The 27,426-nt window shown below is 45.4% G+C and overlaps 1 protein-coding gene and 1 non-coding gene across 6 annotated transcripts in view; both read left to right on the top strand.

Moving 5' to 3' along the window:
• CAMTA1 (calmodulin binding transcription activator 1) overlaps positions 1 to 27,426 on the top strand; it is an 868,926-nt gene that overhangs the window by 45,042 nt on the left and 796,458 nt on the right. The gene's annotated exons all lie outside the window — the stretch shown is intronic.
• On the top strand, positions 22,693 to 22,834 carry LOC119929362. Its single transcript, XR_005451489.1, has one exon. It is a non-coding gene; the product is annotated as a small nucleolar RNA SNORA7 (small nucleolar RNA).

The raw sequence follows: 27,426 nt of genomic DNA on the forward strand, positions 1-27,426 counted from the left end.
TAGTGGAAAGAGTATGAGACTGAGAGTCAGGAGATCCGAGTTCTAATCCTGGTCCTTCCAGTGGCCTGTGTGTAACTTTGGGCAAGTCACTTATTCTCTCCAGACCTCACTTTCCTCAGCTGTAAAATGACAATTAAATGCCTGCTTTCCCTCCCAGAACATGTGCCCTGTGAGGGATAAGGACTGGGATCTCATTTCCTTGTATTGGCTCCAGCAGTTAACAGGGCTCCAAGAGGGCTCAGATTGCACCTGGTCTTTTCACGCTGAAAACTCCAGGCCCCAGTAACAAATTTCAGTTCTTGCCACCTTGAAGTTAAGTCCCAGCATCCATCCCAACAAGCCTGAGTGTAGGGGAAGGGATGCATTTAGAGAAACGAGGAGGTGGAGACGTTGGGGAAGGGGGTGCCGGGAGATGTAGTCTAGATCTAGGTGAGGTAGACGGCATTTCCCCGGGTGACTGTGGGGACAGGATTCATTCAATTGTATTTATTGAGCACTTACTGTGTGCAAAGCACTGTACTAAGCGCTTGAGAAGTACAAGTTGGCAACATATAGAGAGTGTCCCTACCTAACAACGGGGTTATAACACCGTTCCCAAGCAGTGGTCTTTCCTTAGGTCACAAATTTTCAGCCTGTGGAAAATTTGCCAGTGGAAAATAGTCCCACAACCTTGTTTTAGACCTGGTCCCCAAAGGACAAGTTCAGAATGAGGTGGTCTGCTCTTCTCTCCTGAGCTGAAAAGGAGAAGCATTCATTTATTCATTCAATCATATTTATTGAGTGCTTACTGTGTGCAGAGCACTGTACTAAGCGCTTGGGAAATACAGTTCAGCAACAGAGACAATCCCTGCCCACAGCGGGCTCACAGTCTAGAAGGGGACATCAATAGCATCCATATTTAATAATAATAATAATAATAATGGCACCCCCTTTTAATAATAATAATAATAATAATAATAATAACAATACTGATATTTGTACTTGTGTAAGCACTTACTTTGGGCCAAGCACTGTTCTGAGAGAGAGCTCACCTCCTCCAGGAGGCCTTCCCAGACTGAGCCCCCTTTTTCCTCTCCTCCTCCCCATAGCACCTGTACATAATAATAATAATAATAATGGCATTTATTAAGCGTTTACTATGTACAAAGCACTGTTCTGTATATATGTTTGTACATATTTATTACTCTATTTTACTTGTACATATTTATTCTATTTATTTTATTTTGTTAATATGTTTTGTTTTGTTGTCTGTCTCCCCCTTCTAGACTGTGAGCCCGCTGTTGGGTAGGGACCGTCTCTATATATTGCCAACTTGTACTTCCCAAGCGCTTAGTACAGTGCTCTGCACACAGTAAGCGCTCAATAAATACGATTGAATGAATGAATGAATGAATCAATATAAATAAATGGAATTGTAGATATATACACATCATTAATAAAATAAATAGAATTATAAATATGTGCGTATATACACACAAGTGCTGTGGAGCGAGGAGGGGGGTAGAGCAGAGGGAGTGAGTAGAGTCGATGGAGAGGGAAGGGGGAGCAGCATGGCTGAATGGATAAAGTGCAGGCCTGGGAGCCAGAGGACCTAGGTTCTAATTTCTTGTTCCACCACTTGGCTACTGTGTAACCTTGAACAAGTCACTTAATTTCTCTGTGCCTTGGTTTCTTCAGCTGCAACTTGGGAATTAAATGCCCATTCTCCCTCCTATTTAGACCACTAGCGTCATGTGGGACAGGGACTGTATCTGGCCTGATTAATTTATTTCTACGTCAAAGTTAGAACAGTGCATGATGACCCATAATGAGTATTTCACAAATATCCATAATAAATAAAGGGAGAGAGGAGGCAGTGGGTTCAGAAGCAGAGCATATGAAAAACAGGTGATTTGGGGTAAAATTATGGAGGAAAGTGGGTAGGGACCGTCTCTGTGTGTTGCCAACTTGTACTTTTCAAGCGCTTAGTACAGTGCTCTGCACACAGTAAGCTCTCAGTAAATATGATTGAATGAATGAAATGAATGAATGCCAGAGGGCCCTGGACCCAAGGGAACCTGAGGAGAGGTGAGCAGGGAAACTGAATTGGATCAACAAATAGAGAAGCAGTGTGGCCTAGTGGAAAGAGCACAGGCCTGGGTTCTAATCCTGCCTGACCCCTGCCTGTTCTTTGACCTTGGGCAAATCACTTAACTTGTCAGTGCTTCAGTAGCCTCATCTGTAAAATGGGCATTAAATCCTGCTTCCTCTGGCTGTGCCATTTGTCTGCTTTGTGACCTTGAGCAAGTCACTTCACTTCTCATGGCCTGGTGGATAAAGCATGGGCCTGGGAGTCAGGAGGTCATGGGTTCTAATCTTGACTCTGCCACTTGTCTGCTGTGTGACCTTGGGCAAGTCACTTCACTTCTCTGGGCCTCAGTTACCTCATCTGTAAAATGGGGATTGAGACTGTGAGCCCCGAGTGTGACCCCCGGCCCACGTCATCCCCCGGGCCTGGAATGCCCTCCCTCTGCCCATCCGCCAAGCTAGCTCTCTTCCTCCCTTCAAGGCCCTGCTGAGAGCTCACCTCCTCCAGGAGGCCTTCCCAGATTGAGCCCCTTCTTTCCTCTCCCCCTCGTCCCCCTCTCCATCCCCCCCGCCTTACCGCCTTCCCCTCCCCACAGCACCTGTATATATGTATATATGGTTGTACATATTTATTACTCTGTTTATTTATTTATTTATTTATTTTACTTGTACATTTCTATCCTACTTATTTTATTTTGTTGGTATGTTTGGTTCTGTTCTCTGTCTCCCCCTTTTAGACTGTGAGCCCACTATCAGGTAGGGACTGTCTCTATGTGATGCCAATTTGTACTTTCCAAGCGCTTAGTACAGTGCTCTGCACATAGTAAGCGCTCAATAAATACGATTGATTGATTGATTGATTGACAAGACTGTTTCCAACCCAATTATCTCGTATCTACCCCAGTGCTTAGAACAGTGCCTGGCACATAGTAAGTGCTTAACAAATACCATCATTAGTAATTATTATTATTAACTCATCTGTAGAATGGGGATTGAGACTGTGAGCCCCACGAGGGACAGGGACTATGTCCAACCCTATTAACTTGTATTCACCCCAGCGCTTAGACCAGTGCCTGGCACATAGTAAGCGCTTAACAAATACCATAATGAGTAGTTATTATTATTATTAATTCATCTGTAAAATGGGGATTGAGACTGTGAACCCCACATGGGACGAGGACTGTGTCCAACCTGATTAACTCGTATCTACCCCTGCACTTAAAACAGTGCTTGGCAGATAGTAGACAAATATTATTATTATTATTATTATTATTATTATTATTATTATTATTATCAACAAGTAGTGAACCCTAGAATGCCACCCCAACAGAGACTGCAAGGGGAGGGGTCAGCCTGGGAAATCAAAACTTGCCTGAGGCATGCCCATCTCTCCCAGCACCATTGATGTTCCAAGCCACTTTAGATATGTGAAATGAAAATTAATTCCATTTTACACACATAATTGAGCTCCTAAGTGTCATAAACACCCAGTTCTAGTCTGGTGTTGAATGTCAATGGAGTTTTTGGATCTGATTATTCTTCTGGTCAATAAGGCTCTGTTGGAATGGGGGGTAGTTTTGTTCACTCAGATACTGTAGTTAGAGCTGAAACGGGTTCTTTGGACCTTTGAGAGAGTAACCACATTAGCCCTCTGAATACAAGTGCTTTCCTTTCCCCAAGGAACTCCAATCATATTTTTGTCTACATTTCATTCTTAATACACCTGGAGGATCATAATGGGATAGGGATTCTGCTCCCTATTTGACAGATGAGAATACAAAGGATGAGAGCGGTTAAGAGGTCTCCTTCAGGTCAGATGGCAAGTTAATGGATGAGTCACTCCAGGTGCCAGGCCTAATCTCCAGTGTCCTTTTCGAGAAACCTTGGCCGAAGTGTTGCCAGGAAAAAATGAATTTGGGGCAGAGGTCCCTGAGGGTAACCTTCAAAGTGAACTGGAGAAAGGGGTAGGAAGACAACCAAGACATTTCCCACTGCCACCTGTGCTGCCTCATGTAGAGCATCTGAGGTGTCCATCCAGCTGCTTAATCTTGCTTTTAATAAGGGTTTTATTGGGCTGCCAGCTTATTCATCTACTGTATTTATGGAAAACGTTAAAGGCTTCAAAAAACTGGTTTAATTCAACATGAGGTTCCATCCTTAAAGAAATTTGTTTAATAGCGCAGGGAAAATTGGACTTTTTATTGAAGAGAAGCCGCCGAGCTGTCCCATAACTTACAGAAGAAAATAGAGGGAGAGACAGGAGGTATTAGTAACGCCCAGAGTGCTCTGTGATTTAAGGGGAATTGAATCCAAAGCAAAGCTGGGCCTGAGTAGAGAATATCTCTCATCCTGGATGCCACTGGCTAGCTGAACTAGTGTGGAGGCTGTGGAAGAGGAACATGGCCGCTGTGGGTGTTATTATTGCAGGAGTGGAACCTGGTTTGGGAGGGTATATACCATGGCATCGGTAATAGCATTGGGCAGCCTTGGAAAGAACTCAGGCCTGAGAGTCAGAGGCCCGGGGTTCTAATCCCAGCTTCACCAGTTGCCTGCGGTGTCATCCTGGGCAAGTCATTTAACTTCTCTGTGCCTCAATTTCCTCATCTGTAAAATGGGGATTCAATGCCTGTTCTCTTGGACCGGGATCCTCTTGTGGGGCAGGGACTATGTCTGGCCTGATTAACTTGCATCTATCCTTGCACTTAGAACAGTGTTTGACACATAGTAAGTGCTTAAGAAATATAATCATCATCATCATGATAACAGCGCAGGGTTGGGGAACTTGACGAAGTGGGGCCTGTGGACCCCACTAGTTTGGGGAATGAATTCCTTGGGTCTTGTGGTATAGGGTGACACTGATGGCCCTCAGGAATACCCATCACCCCAACACAACTGATGTCATATGTGTTATGCTGGGCATGCAGAATGACCTAATGACCTCATACATACCATTTTGCAGAAGTCTGCTGGAACAAAATGCATTTCTCCAGAGGGACCTCCGACTCCCCTCACATCAATCAATCAATCAATCAATCGTATTTATTGAGCGCTTACTGTGTGCAGAGCACTGTACTAAGCGCTTGGGAAGTACAAGTTGGCAACATATAGAGACAGTCCCTACGCAACAGTGGGCTCACAGTCTAAAAGGGGGAGACAGAGAACAAAACCAAACATACTAACAAAATAAAATAAATAGAATAGATATGTGAAAGTAAAATAAATAAAGTAGTAAATATGTACAAACATATATACATATATACAGGTGCTGTGGGGAAGGGAAGGAGTTAAGATGGGGGGATGGAGAGGGGTCGAGGGGGAGAGGAAGGAAGGGGCTCAGTCTGGGCCCCTCACATATTCCAGACTTAATGTGTTCCCCTCCCTGATCTCAGAGAACACAACACCACTTGTGAGTTGCAGAGCTCGGCAGCTGAGGCCAAAGTGGAGAGCAATTGGGCATTGAAAATATAAATCCCAGATCTAAAGCCATGTGTGGCCATATCTGTACTGGACAGGAGACAGACCAACTGAAAACCTGTTGAATGTCCACCCTATTGTAGTATTTGGAGGGGCAAGGAGAGCATTCTTTGTTTACCTGATCAGAGTTTGGGGAAATGACTCTGTGGGTCAGAAGAAAAGTCCCAGTTCTACAGATCAATCAATCAATTGTATTTATTGAGCACTTGCTGCATTCAGAGCACTGTACTAGGTGCTTGGGAGAGTGTAGTGTAACAGAGGTGGTAGACACATAGCCTGCTCACAGTTTGCATACAGTCTGGGGTAAAAGGCAGAGAGATTACAGAGGCCTGGCCGCTGTGCCTCCCCTGCTTAGGAAGACATACTTAGGAGGAATTGGCCAGGTTTAGCTCAGCTGCTTCTAAGGGTGTGCTCTCAGGGTCTGTTTCCCGAGCCTGACACGATTTCACTCCCAAGTCCAACCCCCTGCTGCCTTCTCAGAATCTACAGGGCCAAGGTGGATGTCCTGAGTTAATTTTTCACAGATAGCAAAAAAAAAAAAAGAAAAAAAAAGAAACCTGAAGAGATAAGAAAATGTAGGAAGGTTATCTTTCAATTAAGAAAGGCAGAAATTCGTTCAGTCAAGTGTCTTGTCTGGGAGAATCTGTTTCATTTGTTTAATGAGAAGGAGGTCATTGTTATTCTGTGCAGAGCTAATGCTGTAGAGGAAGGAATGCAGCAAAAATGGGCTTTGGTGCGGTGCAGCCAACCTGCCCCTACCCCAGGTCTGAGCAGCAGGAACCGATTCTCGCATGTCCTCCCGGAAAGAAGCCACAACATTTGTTGGGGCTAGTGGCTGGGTATTTCTAGATGCTCATTGAAAGCCAGGCCTGTGCCTACTCTGTGGGGGCAACAGGGACTATCATCCCCTCAGCTTTCTGAGCTGGGCTTCCTGTTTGCCTTGTATAGGTCTCTGAAAGTACTGTGAGAGTTTCCAGATAATAATAATAATAATAATGGTAGCATTTATTATGTGCTTACTATGTGCAAAACACTGTTCTAAGCACTGGGGAGGTTACAAGATAATCAGGTTGTCCCACGGGGAGCTCACAGTCTTCATCCCCATTTTACAGATGAGGTAACTGAGGCACAGAGAAGTTAAGTGACTTGCCCAAAGTCACACAGCTGACAATTGGCAGAGCTGGGATTTGAACCCATGACCTCTGACTCCAAAGCCCGGGCTCTTTTCCACTGAGTCACGCTGCTTCTCTATGGGACCCCAATGGTGGCTTTCTGGCCTGTTAGCTCTGGGAAGACTTATCCTCCCCAACCCCCATTTCCCCCCTCCATAATCCCTAAAATTCTTGCCTCCTTTCCTTCCTCAAACTCATAATGAAATGTCAGCTCTTATGCATGTGACTGGATCGTTTTTGGTCTTCTGCTGCGGCTTGAGGCTGGGGTTGAGGCTGGGGACTTTTTTTTTTATTGTGATACCCCAAGACAAGGCTTGTTAATCACTTACTGTAAGCACTAGGGTAGATACAAGATAATCAGGTTGTACACATTCCCTGTCCTACATGGGACTCACAGTCTAAGTAGGAAGGAGAACCGGTATTTAATCTCCATTTTACAGATGAGGAAACTGAGGCCCAGAGAAGTTAAGTGACTTGCATAAGGTCACACAACAGACAAGTGGCAGAGTTGGAATTAGAACCCAGAACCTCAGATTCCCAGATTTCCAGACCTCTTTCTACTAGGCCATGTTGCTTCCCCTGAGGCTTCTGATCTGGGCTCTTATCTCACTGTCTGGAGAGTGGAGGAGAGGGGAGGGTAGTGCTTTGCACACAGTAAGTGCTCAATAAATACGATTGAATGAATGAATAGTAGTAATAGGGGAAGTAGTAGTAGTAGTAATAGTAGAAGTAGAGGTAGTAGTAATAGTAGTATTAATTATTATTATTATTATTATGGTAATTGTGAACATTGTTAATATGTGCCAAGTACTTAGGCTGGGGTAGATATAAATTAATCAGATTGGACACAGTCCCTGTCCCACATGGGGCTCACAATCTTAATCTTCATTTTCCAGATGATGTAACTGAGGCCCAGAGAATAATAATTAATAATAATTATGGTATTAGCTAAGCACTTAATATTTGCCAAGCACTGTTCTAAGCATTGAGACAGATATGAGATAATCAGGTTGGCCCATGTGGGGCTCACAGTCTTAATCCCCATTTTATAGATGAGGTAACTGAGGCACAAAATAATGAAGTGACTTGCTTAAGGTCTCCCAGAAGACATGTGGCAGAGCCAGGATCAGAACCCAGGTCCTTCTGACTCCCAAACCTGTGCTCTAGTAGTAATAGTATTTATTAAGCAGCATGGCTCAGTGGAAAGAGCAGGAGCTTGGGAGTCAGAGGTCATGGGTTCAAATCCCTACTCCACTGCTTGTCAGCTGTGTGACTTTGGGCAAACCACATAACTTCTCTGTGCCTCAGTTACCTCATCTGTAAAACGGGGATTAAGATTGTGAGCCCCACGTGGAACAACCTGATCACCTTGTATCCTCCCCAGCGCTTAGAACAGTGCTTTGCACACAGTAAGCACTTAACGAATACCAAATTATTATTATTACACTGTACTGAGTTTTGGGAAGGAATACACAGTTGGGAATTAGACACGATATTTGTCCCTTGGGGGGCTCACAATCTAAAATTAAAAATGGGGAGAGTCGCCTGACAACAGCTAATACAGAAAGCTGAAACAAACACAGAACTAATATAAAGATGAAAAGCAAATCTCAGCAGAGTCCTGTGGTTAGAGGAGCAGAATTTCAGGCTCCTTGCAGGTGGGAATCTACAATCACCGTTGCTGCCACAGTGACTGTTTGAGATTCTGTGGAGGCAGGGTCATGGTGCAGCTGCTTCTTTCTGGTACAGCATGTTGGGATGGAGGCTTATTGGTGATGCAGAGGAGAGCCAATGTGGGGTTACAGGGAGGCAGCATGGCCGTCAGGTAGAGGATGACCCCGAGGGCCCTGAGAGCTGCAGGGCAGGGGAGCAGGTTCCTGCAGGAGTCAACTAGGCCTCCTGGTAGAGGGGTCTGGGGAACCCTACCTGAGGTTTGGGAGTGACATCGATGGAGGTGTTGGGATTTGGAATGGGAACACTTTTGGACAAATTTAACTCAGGCCCTTAATTGTCTTGTGGGTGGCCAGGAGATGTGTGAATGTGTCTTTGTGATTAAGTTCATGTTTGAAGGGCCTGAAGAGTAGGACTTTGAAATGCCCAGTGCTGTCACTCCCAGAAAGATGCTGCAAGAAAAGATATCGAGCAGAAACTCCTCACTATTGGCTTCAAAGCTCTCCATCACCTTGCTCCCTCCTACCTCACCTCCCTTCTCTCCTTCTATATCCCAGCCCGCACACTCCGCTCCTCTGTTGCTAACCTTCTCACTGTGCCTTGTTCTCAACTGTCCTGCCTTCGACCCCTGGCCCATGTCCTACCTCTGGCCTGGAATGCCCTCCCTCCTCAAATTCACCAATCACATTTGCCCCCTTCGAAGCCCTACTGAAGGCTCACCTCCTCCAAGAGGCCTTCCCACACTAAGCCCCCCTTTTCTTCAGCTCCCCATCCCTTCTGCGTCATCTCGACTTGCACCCTTTGCTCTGCCCCCTTTTGTACATATTTATAATTATATTTATATTAATGATATGTATGATGATGATGGTATTTGATAAGCTTTTACTATGTGCCAAGCACTGTTCTAAGCGCTGGGGTAGATACAAGGTAATCAGATTGTCCCACATGGAGCTCACAGCCTTAGTCTTCATTCTTTCTGTCCCCTGGAAGAAACTGAGGCACAGAAAAGTTAAGTGGCTTGCTCAAGGTCACACAGCAGACAAGTGGCGGATTAGAACCTACGACCTCTGACTCCCAAGCCTGGGCTCTTTCCACTAAGCCACGCTGCTTCTCCATATCTATAGTTCTATTTATTGATATTGAGTAATTGATGCCTGTTTACTTGTTTTGATTCCTCTCTCCCCCTTCTAGACTGTGAACCTATTGTGGGCAGGGATTGTCTCTGTTGCTGAATTGTGCTTTCCAAGTGCTTCATATAGTGCTGTATATTTAGTGCTTAGTATATTTATTGAAGTGCTCTATAAATAGGATTGAATGAATGAATGAATGAATGAGTGAAAGATAGGGACAACAGTGCGTTCCAAATCAGGCACTTTTAACCCCTCTCCCTCTCAGGTGGTCTCAGCGTTAGTCTGCCCTTCCAGGTACTGAGCTTTCATTTGCATAAGCCCACCCCTAGCAGACAAAGTCAGCTCCTGGTGGTCCTCCTGAAGATGATCCCGAGGGTTTGAACCATCATTAGTTCCAATACTGTCAGTCAGGTTTTGAGGCTTCTCATTGGCAGTTGAGCAGGAATTTGGGATGCCTCAGCCTCTAGTGGTAGTGATTCATCGCTCTTGGTACCTCTTCCAACGTTACCGTTGATTTCCACCTTGTGACTCCATCTGCCATTTTGGAGCCATGGTGTGCCAGAGGTGATAGGGTGGAGAGCACCCCTGAATTACCAAGGTGTTGGGAAAATATGGGGCACAAGGGTCAATCCCAAACTATGAGGGGTTGGGGGTTGGAGGTGTCCTGCAATGGCAGGAGATCCAGGAGATGCCACGGGCTGTGTTCTGGGGTAGGGGCTGAGAGACAAACCATGGTACCCGTGGCATCAGAGCATCTGTGTGGGAAGGGGGCAGCAGGCCTGGACTGCTGGAGCTGGGAGCTGGGACTAGTGAGGGAGTGGAGGGCACCTCCCGGGCACGGAGGCTCTGGCGCACTGTGGAGGTGGTCCATAGCGGGTGCCAGTTCCATTCCTCGGGTTGCGACGCATTTTGAGAGAGGACAGGGAATCGTGGGGAGAGAGACACCGTGGAGGCAGCTCGGAGTTCCTTTTCCGTGCCTCAGGGTTCACCCTGGACACCGAGGATGACAAAATGGCTTGGATATCCTTCTCTGCACTGCTGAGCCTAAAAAGCAGCTCAGAGCACCTCTGCACCACGGAGCTCAACTCAGACCATGGTTTAGAGTCAAGGAGAAGAGAGGGAATGAGGAGAGCCACTGTGGCACCCTAGGGATGCCCTGCGGCAGCAGATGTTCTTGGCACGGGAGTCCCTGGTATTCGGGGTGGGCGGAGAGCACAACTGCGGATGGGAAAGTGGAGGGCAGGGACAGTGCCCGCTCCATGGTGGAAGCAGCTCGGGCCTTTCCTCTCTGCCTGAGAAAGGCAACAGTAACACTTGGCTTGATAGGTACATGTTAACCATCCAGAGAATAATTGTGTGCTTTTGCTTGGAGATAAAGTTGGTTATCATTTCTTGAGGTGAAGGTCAGGCTGGTCATTGGCTCTTCTTTGTGCCAGACAGAAATTCCAGTCTTCAGCTGGTGTGATATGACATCAGATACCTTTATATTTGGGGTTTTTCATATGATGCACGTAGCCCTTTTCCATCTTTCATTCATTCAGTCATTTATTGAGTGCTTACTGTGTGCAGAGCACTGTACTAAGCACTTGGACAGTACATTTCAGCAATAGAGACAACCCCTGCCCACACCAGGCTTACAGTCTAGAAGATGGGAGGCAGACATCAAAACAAGTAAACAGGCATCAATATAAATAAATAGAATTCTAGATATGTACACAAGTGCTGTGGGGTGGGGAGATGGGGGTAGAGCAAAGAGAGTGAGTCGAGGTGATACGGAGAGGAGTGGGAGCTGAGGCAAAGGGGGGCTTAGTCTGGGAAGGCCTCTTGGAGGAGGTGAGCCTTCAGTAGGGCTTTGAAGTGGGGAAGTGTGATTGTTTAGCCGATTTGAGGGGGGAGGGCATTCCAGGCCAGAGGTAGGATGTGGGCCAGAGGTCGATGGTGGGACAGGAGAGAACCAGGCACAGTGAGGGGGTTAGCACAGAGGAGTGCAGTGTCCAGGCTGGGATGTAGAAGGAGAGAAGGGAGGCGAGGTAAGAAGGGGCAAGGTGATGGAGAGCTTTGAAGCCAACAGTGAGGAGTTTTTATTTGATATGGAGGTTGATAAGCAACCCCTGGAGATTTTTGAGGAGGGGTGTGAAATGCCCAGAACGTTTCTGTAGAAAGATAATCTGTGCAGCAGACTGAAGTATGGACTGAAGTGGGGAGAGACAGGAGGTTGGGAGGTCAGAAAGGAGGCTGATGCAGTAATCCAGTCGGGATAGGATGGCTCCCGCTGCCAAATCCCAAGGCTCAGAACTGGCATCAGTATTCCCAGAGACCTGGGAAGGGAGTGCATAGAAAGTCTCTGGAGCCCAGGGTCGATGGGATCAGGAGTCTCCCTGGAAGCACAGTATAAGTTCTGCAGATTTCTGTAAACAACCTTTCCATATGCCCTTATAATGCTATTAAGTTACACCCCGTAGTCTATGTGATGTACACTGGATTTCCAGGATGACCAAGGGATGTCCAGAGTTCCTTAGGACCATCATTGGCCATGCTAGGGAGGGCATTTGTTCCCAGTGCTGCTCCTCACTTTATGCCAAGCCAGAGTGGCCCAGCAAATGACCTGAGTGAATCGCTGGCTGGCCCACTCACTGTCCTGTCAAGTCACAGAATTATAATGATGGAGGTGTGTCCTGGAGGACTGGGATCTCTGTGGGATTGGTGGGATGGGGTATCTGATTCTCTTCCTGACATACCTAAGAGGAAGAAGACACAGTTCTGAGGATGGTGGTTGAACCCCATCCTTGGGGGGCAGGAAACAGCAATCAGGAATCCCATGATCCTCCCTGGTGTGGCTGCTCAGTGAAGCCCCACATCTCTGGGAAGTAGACTAACTCTGAACCAGTCTCCCTCAATCAATGGTCATAATAATAATAATAATAATAATAACAGTAGTGTTTGTTAAGCACTTACTATGTGCCAGACACTTTACTAAGCTCTGGGGTGGATACAGGCAAATTGGGTTGGACATCATATCTGTCGCTGGTGGGGCTTATAGTCCCAATCCCCATTTTACAGATGAGATAATTGAGGCACAGAGAAGTGAAGTGATTTGCCCAAGGCCACACAGCAGATAAGTGGTGGAGTGGGATTAGAACCCAAGACCTTCTGACTCCCAGACTTGTGCTCTATCCATTATCCCATGAATGGTACCTTAGGAAGCACTTAGATGAGTACAATACAACAGAATTAGCAGATATGTTCCCTGCCCATCATAAGCTTACAGTCTAGAGGGGGAGACAGACTTTAATATAAATAAATAATTTATATTGTATAATTTAAACAATGTATACACATTCCAGATTGCAGTGGCCCAGGCAACACCTGTTTCCTAATGACCTGGCAGAGAGGACTCCCCCAATCCCCTGACAACCTCTGAAGATTTACATGCATATTGGATCGGCCGGTTCCCAAACTGAGTTTCTGTGCCACCCCAGAGGGCATCCGGAGGAAAAGATTACCATGGGGTTGCAAAGCAGAACTCCTGTCGTCCTCCCATCAGCCTGTTCCCAGGAACTCCTGGGAAGGGGGAGGCTGGCTCTCTCCTCCGCTTGCTTACTCATCTTCCATCAGGCAATTCTCTCCCTATTGCAATCAGTTACCTTCAAAGGAAATGCTTTTCACCTCCCCAGGCTCCCATGATTGCTGAAATGCCAAGCTTGAGGCCCATGGAAATTGCCTGGATAATGGGCTGTTTTGATATTTCTTTCCTCTTTCTTGGGATCTGCAACAGGAGGCAGATCTACACTGGAGCTCCCAGTTGTGAAGGAGAGAGAGGAAGGGAACAGTGGTAGCTGCTGCCATTCTGAGGGGGAGCTGCCAGGGACAGGGGAAGCTGGGAAGGCACTGGTAAACAGACCCAACTGCCTCTCACACACTTGGTCAGGTAGTGTGGCCTTCACCCCTCTAGACGGTAAGCTCATTGTGGACAGGAAATGTGTCAACCAATTCTGTTGTACTCTCCCAAGTGCATAGTACAGTGCTCTGCTCACAATAAGCACTCAATGAATACCACTGATTGATTGATTGGTATCCAGGAGAGGTGCAGTAGGGAAGGGAGGCTTTTCAGCTGAGATGGTGAGGGCTTAAAAGGGCAGATGGTAGCAATCAGAATTTTTTGTACTTTTGAAGTATTCATTCTGTGACAAATGCTATTCTAAGTGATGGGTAGATTACAAATTAATCAGATTGGACAGTCCCTTTCCCACATAGGGCTCACGGTCTAAGTAGGAGGGAGAATGGATATTGAATCCCCATTTTACGGTTGAGGAAACTGAGATCCAGAGAAGTTAAGTGACTTTCCCAAAGTCACACAGCATGTAAATGGCAGAGCTGGTATTAGAACCCAGCTACTCTGATTCCCAGGCCTAGGCTCTGCACTAGGCCCTGCCGCTTCCCACATTACATACTTGCAACACGTGCATCTCTCTCTCGGAACAGTTCTTGACACATAGTAAACACTTAACAAATACCATGGTTATTCTGTTGACAATCATCCAGTAGCCCTGTCCACCGAGGGATCCCAGACTGACTCACCTATGAGCCACCCCGCCACAGCTAGGAGTGTGGTCATTACTGGGAGGGGGGAAAAAATTGCATTTACAAGCCCGGTGACAGCTAGTGTTGAGGCTGGCCCTGCCTGGTGGAAGAGAGACCACCTACCCACTTCGAGTTATTGTATTTCCCTGCCCAAAATGGCAGCCAGTTCTTATTTCTTTCCCTTGGACTTAAGCATTTTCTTCCCTTGTTCTTCTACCTCGGTCCCTGATTCCTTTTTTCCTGATAAATTTCTTGGCTTGTTATGGTCAGGAACTGTCTACCAATTCTGCCGTACTGTACACTCCAAATCGCTTAGTATATTGCTCTGAACATAGTAAATGCTCAATAATTACCATTGATTGATTGGCCCTGACAATTCTCTCATAAGCTTCAGATAACTCAGTTGAGAGCAACACTACAAATTTGTATTGAGGGCTCACAGGAAGAATGAACCTGAATAAATCAGCCACCAGGAATCAATCAGTTAATCAGTAGTATTTATGGAGTGCTTATTGGGTGCAGAACTTATTGTGTTGAGAAGCAGTGTGGTCCAGTGGAAAGAGCAGGGGTCTGAGAGTCAGAGTTCCCCAGTTCTAATTCTGGCACTGCCTCATGCCTGCTGTGTGACCTTGAGCAAGTTACTTAATTTCCCTGTGCCTCAGTTACCTCATCTGTAAAATGAGGATTAAGCCTGTGAGCCCCATGTGGGACATGGACTATGTCCAACCTGATTGTCTTTTAGCTACCCCAGTGCTTAGTACAGTGCCTGGCACATTGTAGGCACTTAACAAATACCATTAAAAAGCAGGGATAGGGAGTAGGGGACTTATTCAGAGAAGGCTCTTGGAGGAGATGGGATTTTAATAAGGACTTGAATGTGGGGAGAGTGGTTGTCTGTTGTATATGAAGTGTGAGAGAGTTCCAGGTTAGAGGGAGGATGAGGGCTAAGGGTCAGTGGTAAGATAGATGAGTTGAGGTTGGATGAGTATGTTGGCATTTGAGGAGCAAAGTTTGTGGGCTGGGTCATATTAGGAAATTAGGAAAGTAGAGTAGGAGGGGACGAGCCAATTGAATTCCTTAAAGCCAATGGTAAGGAGTTTCTATTTGATGCAGACGTGGATGGGCAACCACTGTAAGTTCTTCGAGGACTGGGGAGATGTGGACTGATTTTTTTTTAGAAAAATGAACCAGACGGCTAAGTGAAGTAAGGACTGAATTGGGAGGAGACAGGAGGCAGTAGATGATTAGTCCAGTGTGATTGCTTTCTGAGAACAGTTAGAGAGGGAGGGATTGGGTCCAGAATGGCTCCAGCATTCTTCCGGCGCCAGTGATGAGGTCATAGGCCTGAAGAGAAGAGTGGTTTTGAGCATTCAAGTCATTGGTGAAACAGACAGTGGTGAAATTCCAGCCCCAGCTTCTCGGAAACGCCCAGCCCAAGTGTTGTCGAAGGCCGGGGTCGGGCCCTGTGGGTTAGACGTGAGGCTGGGTTGATGGAGGCCCGGAGAGGGTGATGGCTGTAGTCACTGAGGGCTCAGTGGCCCATCAGAGAAGGCCGTGGCTATTTTAGTGCCTCCCTACTGCATGGGCCCAGGAATCACCAAAAAAAGCACAATTAGGGGAACAGCTTTTCAGCCGAACTTGATCCCTTCTCCAGTCTAGGTGGGATCCTGGCAACTCATCTCTGCCGTTTCCCTCCCTCAAGCAGATCTGCAGGACCTATCAGATGCCACACTGTCCTTGTCATAGAATCCCTCCTCACCCCGGTGTGTTCGGCCTGTGCCTGTGCCCTTCACAGCCCTGTTTGGGGAGCCGGTGACCTGCTTTCCAGTTAGGCACCAGTGAACAGGGGGACATGTCCCCCATTCTAACCGGTTCGTGTGGCAAGGCTCAGCGCGGGCTTAACCAAGCGGGGAATGCGACTATCTCTCTGACTGTCAAATCGTCACAGAGAGAGCCATGAAAATCACGGGGAAGGATCTGATCTGAATTCCCTGAGCCTCCATCTCAGGCAGAGAGCTGCCAATACTTAGAAGTTATGAGGCATTTCCTCAAAAATAAAAATATATTAGCACAACTCCTTCCTCCCACCGCAGAAAAGAAAAAAAGAAATCCAAGCTTGATTTCTCTGCCTCTAGGATGGAGGGTCAGTAGCCTACTGAAGCCCTTGGAATGACTGTCCTCCCTCCCCCTCGGAGGTGACATTTAATACCTAATTGGAGTCAGAGGAAACAAGAATTGGTTAGGATCATGAGGGGATAGTGTGTGTTTGGCTTTCCCCCCTAAAATGAGCACTGGACTTCTGTGCAGCAGATCCTCGTAGATAGCACCATTACATGGTGGGTGAGCAAAGTCAGAAAATTTATGCTGCCTCTGATATATTGATTGACTCATCAAATGATCTGCCTCAGCTGTCTGCATTTGTTTACAGGGTGAAAATTAATGCCACAGATGTTTACTGTATAATAGGATTTGAAATCTGTGGGAAAAAAAGTAGAGAAACCATTGGGCTAGGAAAGAGAAGAACACTTTCGCATAAAGAAGGATTTGGTTCACTAAGTAACACACAGTTCTTGCTGTCAAATGCTAACAAGAAACATGGGTCTATTTTACCTTTTGGCCATGTTTGGTTTTCATACTTGACTCACTCTTTTCATTCTGCAGTGTTTTTGAATGTGTCAAACCCCAAAGTGTTTTCATTATTGAGGGAGTCTAGCATGAAAGAGAGAACAAGTCTAATGAACTGATCATTTAATGAACTAATGAACCCATCATTAGCATGGAGGGTGGGCCTTTGGCTTACCTGCCGGTGACCTCTCCTTTCTTTTGACTCGGTGGTTCAGGAGGGTGGTTCTTTGCCGCTTGGCATGGTTGACTCACTTAGCATAGGTCAGCCATATCCATTGGGACCCAGTGCTTGGCTCTGGTCATTCCCAAGGTGTCCAGGGCCAACTGCTCCAATTCTGCTTCTCCTGCCGGAATTGTGTTGATGATTCTGAGCGGCTCAGTTAATTCTTGCCAAACAGATGCAGAGGAGAGAAACAGAGAGAGAAGAAATGGTCCAAATGAAATTATTTAGATAATAATAATAATAACAATAATGATATTACTTTGAAATACTTACTGTGTTCCAGGCACCATACTAAGCACTGGGGTGGATTCACGATAATCAGGTCAAGCACATTCCCTGGGCTCTCAGAGAAGCAGAATGGCTTAGTAGAACAAGCACAGGCTTGGGAATCAGAGGACGTGGATTCTAATCCTGGCTCCGCAACTTGTCTGCTGTGTGACTTTGGCAAGCCACTTAACTTCTCTGTGCCTCAGTTACCTCATCTCTAAAATGGGGATTAAAACCGTGAGCCTCATGTGGGACAACCTGATTACCGCAGCACTTAGAGCAGTGTTTGGCACATAGTAAGCACTTAACAAATACCATAATTATTATTATTAAGTAGGAGGGAGAACAGATGAGGAAATTGAGGCATAGAGAAGTGAAGTGACTGCCCAAGGTCACACAACAGGCAAGTGCTCACTTGCCTTTGCTCACTGTTTCTTTGGACTGGCTGAGATGGTGGGAATCAGGTCATGGGTTCTAATCCTGGCTCTGCCATTTGTCTGCTGTGTGACCTTGGGCAAGTCTTCTAGACTGTGAGTCTGTTGTTGGGTAGGGATCGTCTCTGTAAGTTGCTGATTTGTACTTTCCAAGTGCTTAGTACAGTGCTCTGCACACAGTAAGCGCTCAATGAATGAATGAATGAAAGTCATTTCAGAGAAACAGCATGGCTCAGTGGCAAGACCATGGGCTTGGGAGTCAGAGGTCATGGGTTCTAATCCTGGCTCTGCCACTTGTCAGCTGTGTGACTTTGGGCAAGTCATTTAACTTCTCTGTGTCTCAGTTACCTCATCTGTAAAATTTAGACTGTGAGCCCCATGTGGGACATCCTGATTACCTTGTATCTCCCCCAGTGCTTAGAACAGTGCTTGGCATATAGTAAGTGCTTAACAAATACTATTATTATTATTATTTCTCTATGCCTCAGTTCCTTCATCCGCAAAATGTGGATTCCATACCTGTTGTCCCTCCTACTTAGACTCTGTGCCCCATGGGGGAACTGATCATCCTACATCTACCCCAGTCCTTAGAGCCTAAAACTCAACATGTCCAAGACAGAGCTCCTTTATCTTCCCTCGCAAATCCTGTCCTCTTCCAAACTTTCCCATCCCTTTGGATGGCACAACCATCCTTCCCATCTCACAAGCCCACAACCTTGGTGTCACTCTTGACACCGCTCTCTCATTCACCCCCACATATCCAGTCCATCACGAAATCCTGCTGGTCTCACCTTCACAACATCGCCAAGATTCACCCTTTCCTCTCCATCCAAACGACTACCATGTTAATACAATCACTCATCCTATCCCAACTGGATTACTGCATCAGCCTCCTTTCTGACCTCCCAACCTCCTGCCTCTCCCCACTCCTGTCCATACTTCACTTCACTGGCTGGGTTGTCTTTTTACAGAAATGTTCAAGGGCATGTCACCCCCCTCCTCAAAAGTCTCCAGTGGTTGCCTATCCACCTCCGTATCAATGAACATAAACTCCTCACTATTGGCTTTAAAGCCCTCCATCACGTTGCCTCTTCCTACCTCACCTCCCTTCTCTCCTTCTGCAACCCAGCCCTCATACTTTGCTTCTCTAGTGCTAACCTTCTCACTGTGTCTCGATTTCTCCTGTCTCGCCACCAACCCCTGGCCCACATTCTACGTCTGTCCTAGAACGCCCTCCCTCCTCAAATCCGCCAGACAATCATTCTCCCCACCTTCAAAGCCCTGCTGAAGGCGCATCTCCTCCAAGAGGCCATCACAAAATAAGCCCCACTTTTCCTCATCCCCCACTCCCTTTCACATCACCCTGACTCTCTCCCTTTGGTCTTTTCCCCTCTCCCTGCCCCACAGCACTTATGTATATATCTCTAATTTTACTTATTTATATTGATGCCTGTTTACTTGTATTGATGTCTGTTTCCCTGCCTATAGACTGTGAGCTCATTTTGGGCAGTGATTGTCTCTCTTTATTGCTGTACTGTACTTTCCCAAGCACTTAGTACAGTGCTCTGCATGCAGTAAGTGCTCAATAAATACAACTGAATGAATGAATTAATGAATAAAATGGGCACTGAGACTGTGAGCCTCATGTGGGACAGGGACTGTAGCCAACCCAATTTGCTCGTATCCACCCAGCACTTAGCAGAGTGCGTGGCACATAGTAAGTGCTTAACAAATACCACAGTTGTAATTATTCTGCTCCCCGAGTGAAAAACCTTGGTGGGAAGGGTCTTTTCATAGAGGTTTTGGGTAAGAGAGGGAGCTTGTAGCAGCTTCCTCATCAACGTTTCCCCTTTACAGGAGCTTTGAACAATGAGCCAAGAATGAGGTAGTGACTGAAACTAGGTTTTCCTGAAGATTTGGCCCAACTCCTCTCTGCCGAGCTGGCTAGACCCCCATCTTGGGCAGTTTGGAGGTAGGGGAATAATTCAGGCCTCTTTCTCAGGTCGGGTCCCAACCCCAAATCCCCTTTCCTGAAAATTGGAGCTAGAGCCCACCAGCCAAGGTATGTCACCCAGTTCGATGTCAAAATTGAAGAGTCCAGTGGATTTAAAAGTCAATCTGTTGGGTTAGGGCAAGTGTCCTTCTCCCAAATATGACTTTTCTCCTCTATTATCTAGCTCAATGTGAGATGCAGGCTCAAGGTTTAGAGTTGAGCCCATTGACTGTAATAATAATAATAATGATTATGATAATAATTGTAGTATTTGTTAAGCACTTACTCTGTGCAAAGCATGTACTTGTGTAAGTACAAGATATTCAGGATGGAAACAGTGCCTTTCCAAAATGGGGCTTATGGTCTAAGTAGGAGGGAGAACAGGTACTGAATCCCCATTGCCAAGATGAGGAAACTGAGGCCCAGAGATTCAGATAACTTTTTAATGCACCAATCCCAGATAATTATGGTGTTACAATTATGATATATTTAAGGCACTTGTATGATGAGCACTGTATTAAGTACAAAATAAGCAGATCACTCCCAGGCATTGTCCCATACGGGGCTCACAGTCCACAAAGTAGGGAGAATATCTCCATTTTACAGATGAAGAAAGTGAGACACAAAGATGTGAAGTGACTTGCCCAAAGTCACAAAGCAGGCCAGTGACAGAGCTGTGATTAGAAGCTAGGTCTCCTGACGCCTAGTGAAATTCCCTTTTTTTTAAATGGTATTTGTTAAGTGCTTACCATGTGCTAGGCACTGTACTAAGCACTGGGATAGATATGAGTTAATCAGGTTGGACACAGTCCCTGTCCCACATAGGGCTGGCAGTGTTAATCCTCATTTTACAGTTGAGATAACTGAGGTACAGAAGTGACTTTCCCAAGGTCATGTAGCAGACAAGCGGCAGAGCTGGGATTAGAATTTAGGTCTTTCTAACTCCCAGGCTCTTGCTCTATCTACTCAATCATGCTGCCTCCCATTCAGGAAAAGAATGATTCCCTCTTTAATTGAGCTCCTGAAGACCCCCATGGCAGGAATAAGTGTGTCCTAGTCACAGTCCATGGAAATGAAACTCTGGAGCTAGGGTCTACGGAAACAGCTGCCTGGGGATCCTAGCCCCATCTGGGACCAGTTCCTTCCTCTGGATTGGAGTGGCATTTCCCTGGGCCATCCTTGATTTATGTTTTCCCTTTCCCCACATTTTCTTTCTTTGCTGGTTCTGATTGGATTCACGATGGATTAACATTTTCCATTATACATTGTAATGCATTTTTTTCAACCAAATCTCCCTTTGCAGATTGCTGTCTTTATAATACAGGAATTATTTCGCAGTCACTTTAAAAGTCCTGCTTCATTAACTTGGTGACTGTTTGGTAATTTGCAAAGTCACTTTCACAAGTTTTAATGCTGCCCGGTTGAGAATCACAGTAATAAATGTATTAGATTTTAATAGTATTATGATTCTGTCTGAAGTGAAAAAAATTAGAATCAGTAATTAGCTCTGACCTCAAGATAAACCATTGATGAGGATGAGGTGATGAAGATTGCATGTTCGTTACTTGCACTATCTTCTGTAGAAATTCTGAGTGTGTTTTCCTAGGGTTTGGTCTGATCGCTTCAACTAGTGACAATAATAACAGCAGGCAATAAATTCCTTTGATCTATGTCATCTTTCCACTAAAGAACACAAAGTTCTTTCAGGTTTATCATCTCATTTATCCTCCCAGAATCCAAGCGAGGAAGTGACAGATTGATCAGTCAGTCAATCAGTCGTATTTATTGAGCACTCACAATGTGCGGTGTCTTGTACTAAGCGCTTGGGAGAGTCCAATACAATAGAGTTGGTACAGTTGATCTTGCCCTCAAGGATCCTACAATGCAGTGGGGGAGATTCACATTAAAATAAATTATAGATAGGGGAAGCAGCAAAGATATGGACATAAGTGCTGTGAGGTTGGGGCTTGGAGGGTAGAGGAGAATCTATCAAAGTGTTTAAGCAGTAGCAATCCAAGAGCATAGATGACACAGAAGGGTGAATGGGTGGAGAAATGAGAGGTTAGTCAGGAAAGGCTTCTTGGAGGAGATATGGTTTTAGTAGGGATTTGAAGATGGGGACAGTGGTGTTCTGTTTGAAGAGGGAGGAAGTTCTGGACCAGAGGGAGGATGTGGGCAAGGGGTTGGCAGCAAGAGGCATTAGATTGAGGTACAGTCAGTAGGTTGGCATTAGAGGAATGAAGTGTGTGGACTGGGTTATGGAAGGCGATCGGCGAGGTAAGGCAGGAAGGGGAAAGCTTACTGAGAGTCTTAAAGCCAACGGTGAAGTTACTGTTTGACTCAGAGATGGATGGGCAACCATTGGAGGTTTCTGAGGGGTGGGGAGATGTGTGCCGAACATGTTTTTTAGAAAAAGGATCCAGGTAAAAGAGTAAAGTATGGCTACGAGAGGTGAGAGACTGGAAGCAGGGGAGGTTAGCCAGTTGAGATTTTTATTCCTGTTTTAGAGATTGAAAAATTGAACCCAGATTATAGTATTCATAACTGAATTTATTGAGCACCCACTGAGTGCAATGCACTGCACAAAGCATTTGTCAAGAAATATGCTTGATTGATTGATTAAGTGGCTTGTCCAAATTCTCACAGTTTGTCAGTGTGGAGGGACCCAGCGGTCTTGAACCTCAGTGCTCTCCACTGGTTGGAGTGGTGGGTGCTTGGCAAAGGTGGATTACACCGAAGCACTTTATGCTTCATTAATCTGGCCCACACCCAGTCCTCCTATCCCCCATTCAGTGCCTTCCAGAGGTTCACGAGATGGAAGAAAAATTAGACTCAAGGGGAGTGTACGATAAGCCTCTTCCCTCAAATTCTTTCTGTGTGTCTTACACCGTCGTTTCCGACCCATAGTGACACCACGGACTCATCTCTCCCAGAATGCCCCGCTATCCCTCTGCAATCATTCTGGTAGTGTATCCATAGAGTTTTCTTGGTAAAAATATGGAAGTTGGTTTACCATTGCCGCCTTCCGCACAGTAAACCTGAGTCTCCGCCCTCGACTCTCTCAAGTTGCTCCTGACCTGGAGAGTTTCCAGTACTCTACCAGTGTTGGCTACAAGAGGGAGAGTCAAGCAGAGGCCTGCCCATTCCATTCCTAGCTTGGCCAGTGGCTAGTAAGTGGAAGGCAATCTGCTACAAATTCTTTGGCTAGCCAAGAAAAAAACTGTATGTGCTGGAGAGAGCTCCTCATCAGCTCCACTCTTATACAGGCCAGCTCTTACTTTCAGAGCAACTCTTTCTTAATCATCCTTCAGTTTAACTTCAGTCGCCCAGAGGCCCAGAGAAGTGGAAAGAGCGTAGATCTGGGAGTCAGAGGACCTGGGTATTAATCCTGGGTCCTCCACTTCTCTGCTGTGTGACCTTGGGCAAGCCACTTCACTTCTCTAGGCCTCAGTTACCTAATATGTAAAATCAGAATTAAGACTAAGCTCTATGTGGGACCAAGGACTGTATCCAACCTGATCATCCTGTGTCTAGCCAAGTGCTTAGTACAGTACCTGGCACATAGTAAGCACTTAACAAATACCATTAAAAATATGAAAAAAGCCCAGTAATCAGTTCATTTAGTAATCCGCCTTGCTGTTTGCCTGGAGACCAGTGACTCAACCTCTCTGTACTAGAGTTTCCTCATCCATGACAGAATGCTCACCACATGGAGAGGAATTAGGATAGAGGGTAGTCAAGAACAGAACCCAAGAACAGAACAGAACGTTTCTCACAGAATGCTCAGGCAGGGCCCAGAGGTAGGCCCTAGTTGGGAGAGATAGAGATTGTTTTACAATCAATCAATAGATGGTATTTATTGAGGAGCAGTGTTGCCTAATGTTGCCTAATGGATAGAGCACGGGTCTAGGAGTCAGGACCTGGTTCTAATCCTGGCTCTGGCACTTGTCTACTGTGTGACCTTGGGTAAGTCACTTAACTTTTCTGGACCTCAGTTCCCTCATCTGTAAAATGGAGGTTAAGACTGTGAGCCCCGTGTGGGTCATGAACTGTGTCCAACCTGATTAATTTATACCTATCCCAGGGCTTAATACAGTGCCTGGTGTATAGTAAGTGCTTAACAAATACCATAAAAATATATATTGAATACTTACTGTGGACAGAGCATTGTACCAAGCACTTGGAGAGTACAGTAACATAGAAGTGGTGGACACAATCCCTGCCCATAAGGAGCTTACAGTCAATCAATTAATCAATCATATTTATTGAGCATTTGCTGGGTACAGAGCACTGTACTAAGTGCTTCAGAGAATACAGTGTAACAGAGTTGATAGACATGTTCCCTGCCCACCACAAGCATAGTGGGATGCCTAGATGATTTTGTGTCTTAGGATTTCCAAATCTTTGGAGGCAGAGAAATGAGGACTGAATTTTTTTCTTTTCAGTATCTTTTTCCTCAGAGATTATGCTTCTTGAGAGCAAATAATTTTATTGGCATTTCCCTGACAATTCTCCAAAGCCTAGTTGGAATAGGAATCTTCACCCAGATGGCACCTAATGAATGGTTGACTGACTGAATTCATTCACTTAATACAGTGCCTGGATATAATAAGCAATTAACAAATACTACAATTATTATTATTAAATATTGTTATTCACTGTTGACATCTCACTCTTATCATGATTATTTCTAGTATTTTGAATTAATATATTATGTGCCTAGCACTGCACTAAACAATAGGGTACACTCAAGATTATCGGTTAATTATGATCTCTGTACTCAGTGGGCTCACAACATCATAGTAACAATAATTGTGGCATTTAAGTGTGTACTATGTGCCAGGTGCTGTATTAAGCCCTGAAGTATATGCCTGCTGCTGTGTTAACTTGGGCAAATCATTTCACTTCTCTGTGCCTCAGTTACCTCATCTGTAAAATGGGGATTGAGACTCTGAGCTCCACATGGGACAGGGACTATGTCCAACCTGATTTGCTTGTATTCATTCATTCATTCAATCATATTTATTGAGCGCTTACTGTGTGGAGAGCACTGTACTAAGCCCTTGGGAAGTACAAGTTGGCAACATACAGAGACGGTCCCTACCCAACAGTGGGCTCACAGTCTAGAAAGGGGAGGCTGTATCCACCCCAGCGCTTAATATAGCACAGTACAGTATTATTATTACAAGACAATCAGCTCAGAGTTCCTGTCCCTAATAGGGTTCAGAGTCTAAGTTATCACATTATCACAACATCATCACAGTCCTCTGTGGAGTTTAGGTAGAGAATTTTTTAGGAACTTGGTGCCAAGCACAAAGTATCCTCTTTAGTCCCAGTCCATGACTCATATAGGCTCTCCCTCTCTGAGGTAATAACAATAATAATAATAATAATAATAATAATTGTGGTATTTGTAGAATGCTTACTATATGTGAGGTACTGTACTAAGCACTGGGGTGGATACAAGTAAATCGGGTTGGATAAAGTCCCTGTCCCACATGGGGTTCACAGTCTCAATCCCCATTTTATAGATGAGGTAACTGAGGCACAGAGAAATAACATTACTTGCCCAAGGTCACACAGCAAACAAGTGGCAGAGCCAGGGTTAGAACCCATGACTGTCTGACTCCCAGACCTGTGTTCTATCCACTATGCCAAGAACAGGTATCTAATTCCCATTTTACAAAGAAGAAACTGAGGCCCAAGAGGGTTAAGTGGCTTGCCCTATGTCCCACAGAAGCCAGGGCCAGAGTTGGAATTGGAATTCAGGTCTCCTGACTCCCAAACCCTGGCTCTTTCCAATAGACCACTCTGGCCATGTGCAAAGACACAAAGTGAAACCAGGCTAAAAAGGGTTTCCTTCAGGACAGAATGAGTGTCTTCATCCCCCATGTTAGAGGCTTAAACACTGGGGTTGCTCAGGCTGGCAAGCATTGAGAAGGGACGTTAGTTTCGCAGAAAGGCTTGACGAGTATGGTATTGCTCCTCACAACAGCTGGTGAGGGAGGTGCTCATCACCCTCTCCTTGATTCAGGTGAGTCTAGACTCTTCACTCCTGACCCATCAGAGAGGAAGTACAGCCTTTCTGGAGTGAGGAAGAGGCTCTCCTCCCCCAGGGTAGGTAGTTTATTTGAGGTTCTTTGGGCTGTAAGGAAGGCCTTTCAGAGGGGAAGGCTTTTGAACTACAAGGATAAGGTAGGTACCTGTGGAATACTCCTTGTCAGTGAACTTCGGATAGGGAAATTCTTGTTTGTCCAGGGAGGTTTGGATATTAGTTGACCTTAGTTTTAGACGACCTTAGTTTAGGTCACCACAGGGAAGTCCCTTTGTGCCCGTTATGCATGTGGTCTGATTGTAGCATCAGATGCCTTGTCATGCTTTGCTTGTTCTGGTGAATTTGAAATAGCGAGTCTCCCACCCCAGTCTTTACACAGCTGTTTTCAGGCAAAAATTTTCCAGGAAAATAGATTTTGACATTTTGATAAAAATTCCTTTGTGGTGGTCTGTGCTATGAATTTTTTATTCTAAGCTGTTTGGAAAACCAGCTGAGAGCTTGAATCTTGTTTGAAAAATCTGCATACTGCATCAGTGGCAGAAACTGTGTGAACTCAAAGGTCATTTCATATACACTTGAAACAAGTTGGGATGGATAGAGCAATATTGAATCACCATAGTTTATCAGACTTCTGCCGTTTGTAGGTGTTGTGATAGATACATAATGAATGTCTTGAACCTTTCTCAGTCTCCCTCTGAATTTGGAATGCAAAAAACACAGACCTTTAATGGAAATATTTTATATTCATGAAAAGGACAAAGTCCCTGCTACTTAGAAAACTTGGTTGCAATGTAAAACTGAATAAATACATCAAGAGCAGTGTGACCTTCTGTCACTTACTGTAGGGAAAAAAAAAATTAAAAGTTGTATTTGAAGGATTTTAAGATTCTCCCAGCTGGCTCAAGTGCACAGACCTTATGTCCTAATGGAGGCTCAATTTTTTTTTTAAGTCTCCTGAGGGAGAGAGTGTGATTCACAATTTTCATTATCTTCTGGCGGGCTCTTCCCCCAGACAGTTTGCTTGCCCTAGCGTTAGTGACAGTAGCTCAGAAACAAGCCGCTATGTAGGTGACCCTTCCGAAGAACCAGTGTAAATTAACTTGGCACAGGCAAAGTGAGCAAGGAGAAGAGTCTTGGAGAATTAAGGTGGGGAGAGCCCAAGTCCAGGGTTTTGGTTAGAAGGGCTCGGGAAGGGGATGGATCACTCCCAGAATGCCCTGTGGCATTCCCTGTGCTTACTGCCCCCTTAGATAAGAGAGTTGCTTGGAACCCATTTAAGGCTTGTAAGCAAATCATACATTTTATATTTCACTTTTAGTTTCTCCTAAATTGGAGAAGGAGCTTTTAAATGCCAAACAGTAACCTGTGTGCATGTCCCTATAGGATTGGGCCTTGACCCGTAGCCTGATATGGCTATATCTCCCCCTCCTCCCGCTCTCCCCCCCCCACCGCCTTACGTCCTTCCCTTCCCCACAGTACCTGTATATATGTATATATGTTTGTATGCATTTATTACTCTACTTGTACATATCTATTCTATTTATTTTAATTCTATTTATTTTATTTTGTTAATATGTTTTGTTTTGTTCTCTGTCTCCCCCTTCTAGACTGTGAGCCCACTGTTGGGTAGGGACCGTCTCTATATGTTGCCACCTTATACTTCCCAAGCGCTTAGTACAGTGCCCTGCACACAGTAAACACTCAATAAATACGATTGATTGATTGATTGATATG

This window comes from Tachyglossus aculeatus, chromosome 5 (genome assembly GCF_015852505.1).
Source record: "Tachyglossus aculeatus isolate mTacAcu1 chromosome 5, mTacAcu1.pri, whole genome shotgun sequence".
In the NCBI taxonomy this organism is placed as follows: Eukaryota; Metazoa; Chordata; class Mammalia; order Monotremata; family Tachyglossidae; genus Tachyglossus; species Tachyglossus aculeatus.